Genomic DNA, 7,357 nt, shown 5'->3' with positions numbered 1-7,357 from the left:
CTGTTAGGCACAGGATACTGCCTGAACGGATCCTGAATCTCTTCTGATAGGACAGTCACTTGGTACCATGCTTCTCCCTGCACAGAATGGGGATGATGGATGATGCTATTTCACTGTGCTTTGTTTTTCTAGTCCGTTTAGGCTGCATGGCTTCTGGAGCAAGGACTGCTTCGGTGGAGCTCCAAACTTTATTGAAGTCTCTAAAATTTGACTGTGTTAAAATAACAAGAAGAAATCACAAGCATATTCACATACTAATTATTATGCAAAGTGGTGAGGGAGAGGGAAGAAAGTACAAGATTCCTTTGAAAAGCTGCCAGCACAGGTCCAAACACAAAAGGTGTTTGAAGTGGGAGCACACTGTACCAGACTGAAGGAATTACCAATATACCAGCTACCCTTGTTTAGAAACATGATCTCAATTTTCATTTTATGACACTTATTTACTTTACCAAAGCATTTTCTGTGTTTTGACTCAGTCTCCCAAAAGTCTCCTCTAGGTCCACATTGTATTTCAGTACCACCAGAAGGTGTTTTCTTCATTGAAAAATTTTTCTTTGTTGCTTTGCACTGTAGGCAGGTAAATATGGACTGCTAATCAATGCAAACTTCAGCTTTTATTTCCTCTTCTTTTTTTAGCTAAAGGAGCTGAAAAGAAGCATTCCTAAGTTTCCAAGAAGCACTGTTTTTCAGTTCTTCCTAGGAAGAGGTGTTCAAGCTTCACCCTGACTTGTATATCTTTCCACTTATGCAGCCTGGCAGCAAATAAATATGTCCTAATAGTGGATAGAATGGGGAAAAAGGTAGGGATATTGTGAAAGAAGAACAGCAAGCACCTCATGGCATGTATTCTTCCACACAAATTCTGCTAGCTTTTCTGCTGCTGTGCCAGAGACTTGTTTTTTTCAGGTATCAAGAGCAGCATCAGCTGAGAGCAGAACATCTGCCTGCAGTGGGCTGGTAGGGTGTGCTTGCTTGGGACACATCTTAGCTGGAGCCTGTCCAGTGCTACACAGGTTTACAGTCAGAATTCGGCATTGGTTGCCCTGAGTTTCTATGCATTCTCATACTAAGTTGATGTAAGCTAACAAAATTCAGCCTCTCCTGACAAGGTGAAATCTCTCTGAACAACACAAGCCAACATACAGCCACTAGCAAAATGCCACTGTATACATGCTCCAAGAACACAGCGATGTTGGCAGCTGCAAGCCCTGGTTCCTTACTCAGCGTGCAGCAGCCCTTCTGCTGTTACAGCCTCTTGCAGCGAGGGCATGCAGCACCTCAAAAAAGCAGTGATGAACACACATGCTCCAGGGACATAAAAATGTCAGCAACTCGTGACCCCACTGAAGTTCTGGCAGCAAAACTTGCCAATAAGACATAGCCTGGCAGAGTAATTTCTCCTGCAGATTACTACAGGTTTACTTACAGGGACAATGGGTTTGCCACGCCACGGAAAGGGTTTTGTTAAGCATTGGTGGTGGAAAGTGTTCCCACTTGAATCTCCTTATAAACTGTGTGACTTATGCTGCCATGTGTAGAGAGCAGAGCATGGGCACCTGATGTAAAACCAGAGGTGCAGGGAGCCTGCTCTCTGCATTCCTGTGGATCTCCAGTCTTCGGGTAGCAAATGCTCCAGCAATATACTTGAGTCTTCTTCCACTCCTGTGTTTACAAACCAAAGGCATTTGGATGCCTAACATCAATTATCATATATTTGCATTAAAAATACATTAAATACTACTCTAAATAACTTTTCTTATGATGAAGGAATTAAATTACAGTTTCTTTCAGCAACTCTCTCCACTACAGCTAGGTACCTTTATTTGTCTCAATATTTTTGTGAGGATAAAATCCAGGTTCAACTTATTCAACACATATTTTTCCCCAAAAAAGTTTAAATCCATAGATACTTTTAAAAATGCAAATAAAATACATCTGTTTTTTCTGGATATATGGACTTAGTAAAGGGAATCCTCTACCCTGCTGTGTACCAAAGCAGCCCTTTTTTCGTAACACACCTGCTGTAATGGTGAGTTCCAAGTTCAAAGACCCCTCACTACAGGAAAGATATTGAGGTGCTGGAGCGTGTCCAGAGAAGGGCAACAAAGTTGGTGAGGGGCCTGGAGCACAAGTCTTATGGGGAGCAGCTGAGGCAACTGCAGTTGTTCAGTCTGGAGAAAAGGAGGCTGAGGGGAGACCTGATCGCTCTCTACAGCTACCTGAAAGGAGGTTGTAGCCAGGTGGGTACCGGTCTCTTCTATGAAGTAACTACTGGTAGGATGAGAGGAAATGGCCTCAAGTTGTGCCAGGGGAGGTTTAGATTGGATATTAGGAAAAATTTCTTTGCTGAAAGGCTTGTCAGGCATTGGAAGAGACTGTCCAGGGAAGTGGTGGTGCCACCATCCCTGGAGGTATTCAAAAAACACGTAGACAAGGCACTTCAGGACATGGTTTAGTGGGCATGGTGGTGTTGGGTTGACAGTTGGACTCCATGATCTTAAAGGTCTTTTCCAACCTAAACAATTCTATGATGCTAAAGGACATCCAGTGCAACCCCACTGCCCTGCATGAGAACACAGTTACTCCCTGGGCACAGCTTGGGCTGGGTTGAACTGTGTTGGAAATATTACAGACTGTCTTTGTACAGGATGAGCCAAGAAAACATCCATCTAACAGAGGCAGATGGGAGGCTGAGCAGGAGTGTGACTTCTCTGGATAATGATGCTTCAGCCAGCCATTGTACTGTATTGGGAAGGGGAGTGTTCTTGGAGTGTCGGATACTAGACAGATGGACAGAAACTGAGTGCCAAAATAGCTTGTGGTAACAAGCTGAACAGGCCCAAAAGTGAGAGGTGTTTTATTTAGTGGTAGGTTTTGAATGCAAACAGACACAACTCCCCACTCTGTGTAGATGCACGCTCTGAGACCCAGCTTCACTAATATCTCATTCTAGGTTTAACTACAAGACTCCGAACAGGCTGCTGAAGTCAAGCAGAGATAATACAGCATTAATTATTTAAACTTCAAAAAAAAAAAGTGATTCTGCAAGAGAGTCAATGTGTTACTATTAAAACTAACTAAAGTTTTGGAGTCCTTTTCTGATCCTCTACAGTATATATTTAGAAGATGGCATGATTCTTACTCAAATTTGCAAATTCTGTCTGATCACAGTTTGAAAGCTTTGTTACACATGCTGGAAAGTGAAAAGCTGATATACTAAAAGCTTGTGTAAAAGAATACATTGCTTATTTAAGGACAGGTACAGTATTTCTTAGACTCTAGAAGAGCCAGAGCTGAACAAGTCTACAGAGTTTCAGAATCTGCATTAAAAGTCCCATCAGGAAAGGCTGAAGTAAAATTCCACTTAGCTTTTAGTCGTTGAATGTGTGTTATAAAAAGCACAGATTGGCAGAGAAAAAATTATGATTTCTACTGCCAGAGCTGTTACAAAAATCAAACCATGAATTGGGAGAAAAGTCACATGGCTGAGCACCTGTAACCAGTTTTTGAGATGATAAAAGAAAACTTTAGACTTTGACAGCTCTTCTGTAGGTATAAAATTCTCTTTTTTTTTTTTTTTCATTTTCAGGCTTTTTTTTAAAAAACCACTTAGAAGCTGAAAAAGCAGGAAAGCTTGTACTCTTCCAACCTATGGAAGAAAAGAAGAAAGATTGAAACCTACTGGTTTTAAAGTCTTAACAGACATTGTGATTGGAATTACTCAATTCAGTAACTAGCAAAAATGCTTTTGCCTAGTAAATAAGTTACTTCCAATAAATACATATGCTTTGAAGTCAAAATGGTTTTGCTAATCTTTGTTCTGATGTGCTTAGTATATTTTACTTTATAAGAAGCAGTAATTTTATGCATTCTTAATGAAGTCTCAATTTCCATTGAAAAGCAAGTTGAAACAAATAAAAGCTATGAACTGAATCAGCTGGTAAATAAATATTTATTTACAGAATGGAAAAAACTAGAATATAGAAATGGAAGTTAAGCTTTGTAATAGCATAAATATGTAAATAGTGTGTGCTCCTGCAGAGCAAAAAGAAGTACAAAATTTACTGTAAAGATTAAATTAAATTACAAGTTAACAAGCTGCCTTGTTTACCAGCCAATAAAAACCAAGTTTCTTTAGGAAAATACCTGAGCACATGCAAAACAAGGTGAAAGCTGATGATTTAAAGAAAGGTTTCTTGCTGCTGCTTTGAATGTAGTCAATGATATAAGCTGTCTGTGATTCTCAGTGAAGGTTTTCCTATGGGATAGAGCTCAGTTAATGAAGATTTACTAGAACCATTCCTCCAGCCTTGCCTCACCTGCTTGAAGGTGGCACCTCCGCTAAGCCTGGCAGTGAGGCACCAGGTCAAGGCAGGGTCCTTCATTCAAGCTTTTTGGTCTCGGCAGGAGTTAAGCTGTGCCCTCAGCCATCCGAGACTTGGCCCCAGAAGCTGTTCCTTCCCAAGAAGAGGTTTTTCCCCAAGTCAGCATTAACTCAGCTGGCACTGTGAGCTGGTCCAGAAGGAAGCACATGCTCCGCTTCTCTTCCTTCCACAAGAGACTCTTCTGTTAGCTCTGTGGTAACGAAAATTATAGGAATGAATGATGAAAACTGAACTTTGGGCTGTTTTACATTCTTTCAGTACTGTTTAGTGTGATGGTTGTTGACTTCTCCCCTGCCACTATATTTAGAAAGGGGAGTAGGAAGGAGATGAGTGCTAGTATTATAGGTTATGACACAAAAACATAAAAAAGTAAGACTGTTCCCATTTGTCTTTGGGGAGCTGCAGTGTTTAGAGAAAGCTCCTGTTCCACCGCAGGAGCTCAGGAAAATGGGCACCAAACTTTGTTTAGACTCTAGGACTACATATGGCCATACAAGGTGGGTGGGTAACTAGGACACAGAACTTCTTCCTCCACTGAGCTTAGTTTCCCACCACTAGATAAGCTTCAAGTAGCTTGTCTGGTGGAATTACTGTTCCTTAGACGTCAGCACTTGGATTAAAAATAGAAAAAAATCAGAAGCTTCCTCTGCATTCAACAAATCAACAAAAGATCCATGGGAAAAAAATTGCATAATGCCCCAGAAGAAATCCAAATGAATTTAAGTCACCCCCTACAGAGAACTTGGTCTCTGTTTATTTTCAACAAACTCTTACAGGTTTTGCAATATTCTTCTGGAAGTTTTTCACAAGCATTCCTACTTCTTCTGACTCTGGGCTGGGGCTGAACTGCCAGGCTGGAGAAATTCTTTGGACCTGACCTTCAGCCATGAGAGACAGCGGCCCTCAGGCCCAGCCCAACTACAGCATAGTTTTTAAGCTGCAACGTGAATTAAAAAGCTCAAGAGCTCTGCAGGCTATGCCATGAACACATTTGATATCGAAGGAGTTAGGGGGAGTGAAAGCTTGACATCTCCCAAGCACGGAAAACAAACGGAAAGTTGCCTCAATACGCAACAGCACATCTCAACTGCAAAGCCCCGGTTGCATGTCTCATCCGTTTCTTCCCAACTCCCATGGACAAAATACAAGCCAGACCCTTCCAAGTGCAATGCAGCACCCCACACGTTGCCTCCTGCCACCCTCCCAGCACCTCCTGTGGGCAGCAGAAGTTGTGCAGGGTCAACGCTGCAGGTCCTTCACCCATTTTGCTGTAGTAGTTCCTCTGCAAATCAGGGGGGTCAGCAGCCAGCAGAAGCTGCGACTGGCAACATCTGCAACAGGTAGCACAGACCTCCAATGAGCTGGGAAGCTGTGTGCAACCAAGAGCGTCTCTCAGCGTATGACACCAACACCTGCCCACTCTCCTGCCTACAGATTCTCTCTGTTAAAAGCAAATTCAGTGTGACAGCAACAACTCAAGAAAACAAAATGCCTTTTAAGTTCCAGTGGAAAATGTGGGCTGTCAGGATAGTTTCTCTTCCTGCCTTCTTTCCTCTCACCCCAAATTAATGTCTGTAGTTGTGCATAGGGCCCTATCCCTCCTCCCCCATCCCTGCTAGAAACTAAGCTCAGATACTGCAAACACACGGAGGGTTTTTCAGATTTCCACCCACGCGAGGAGCTACTCTGCACATCCGATGCACATGTGAAATTGGTTCACAGGGGTCAGGGCAGGAGCCCACTTTTCCATTTCTAGCTCTACTGAGCTTAAGATTTATCATTTGTTTGTTTTCAAAGCAAAAAAACATACAACTTACTTTACTTCACAGAGGAAGAAATCTTGGCAAAGCATCTTTTCCACTGGCAGGGTTGGGTTACAGCTCCCCCACTCCCACCCACACAGCTGAACCCAGCGCCTGGTCAGCCCAAGACTCGGGAGGAAATGAAATGCACATGTCAGCCTCCCCCCTCTCCCGCTCCAGTTCCTTAGCAAAACCGCTCTTCTGCTCCAGCCACGAACCATCCCAGGACCAGAAGGTGTGCCGAGGAGGGGGATACTTGCTGTATCTTTTCTCAAACTGTACAGCAAAGTCATGTTTCCCAAACCTGAAGAAAGTTTTGGAAAGGCAATGCTCTAGAAGTTCACAGCACAGAGTTTTCACACCAAGGTTCAGAGCTCTGTGACGCACAGGCAAGAGCTTAAATGTAACAAAAATAATATTAAAGCTCATTAAAAATAGACAACATATTGCAAATTCCTTAAAGGCGGTGATGCCAGTCTGATTAAGCAAGCACTAAGTAACAAATATAACTGATTGCAAGTTTTAAAAAAATTGCTATATTGTTTCAATCTATAAGAATAATACTTTCCTGAGAGATCTTTTTCCCCTCAGATTCCTTTTCCCTTCTCTTTCTTTGCTTTTTTGAGCAAGGAATATAATACTCAGCACACTATCATCCTCTCCTTCACACCAACAGTTTTTGTTTAATGTCTATCTGGATACTTCTTTCTTACAAAAGTTTCCTGTATTCCGTACGTTGCTTAAAAATAGTGTCTATCATTTAAGACTGCACTCCACCATCATTTCAATACACAGCTCCAAGGGAAAAAAAAAGCAATAACTAGCCAAAATTACAAATGCGCTATTCTCTTGTTAGGAGATACGAGAGGACAATTTTGGTTTTAATTTATCCTATTTCAATGAAGTGCAAAGCCTGAAGTGAAGAAAAAGCTAGCTATGCAGCCTGTAAACATGAGCTACAATTCACTCGTAAAGCTGGCAAGCAAAGGAACCAGGAACTCAACTTCTGAAGTTATTTTTCCATGAATAAAGCAAAGGCAAGAGACTTCTTTTAACAAAAGCTTTACGTTACTTGCATTGGGCTTCATTTGCAAAGAATCTAAGGGGAAGTAACCATTTATAACCCAGGGTAAATCAGAGCAAAATGGCATTTTGATAAACACTAGA

The sequence above is a fragment of the Accipiter gentilis genome, chromosome 2, assembly GCF_929443795.1.
Source record: "Accipiter gentilis chromosome 2, bAccGen1.1, whole genome shotgun sequence".
Classification (NCBI taxonomy): Eukaryota; Metazoa; Chordata; class Aves; order Accipitriformes; family Accipitridae; genus Astur; species Astur gentilis.
The sequence above is the reverse complement of the archived record's forward strand: the minus strand, read 5'-3'. Positions refer to the sequence as shown.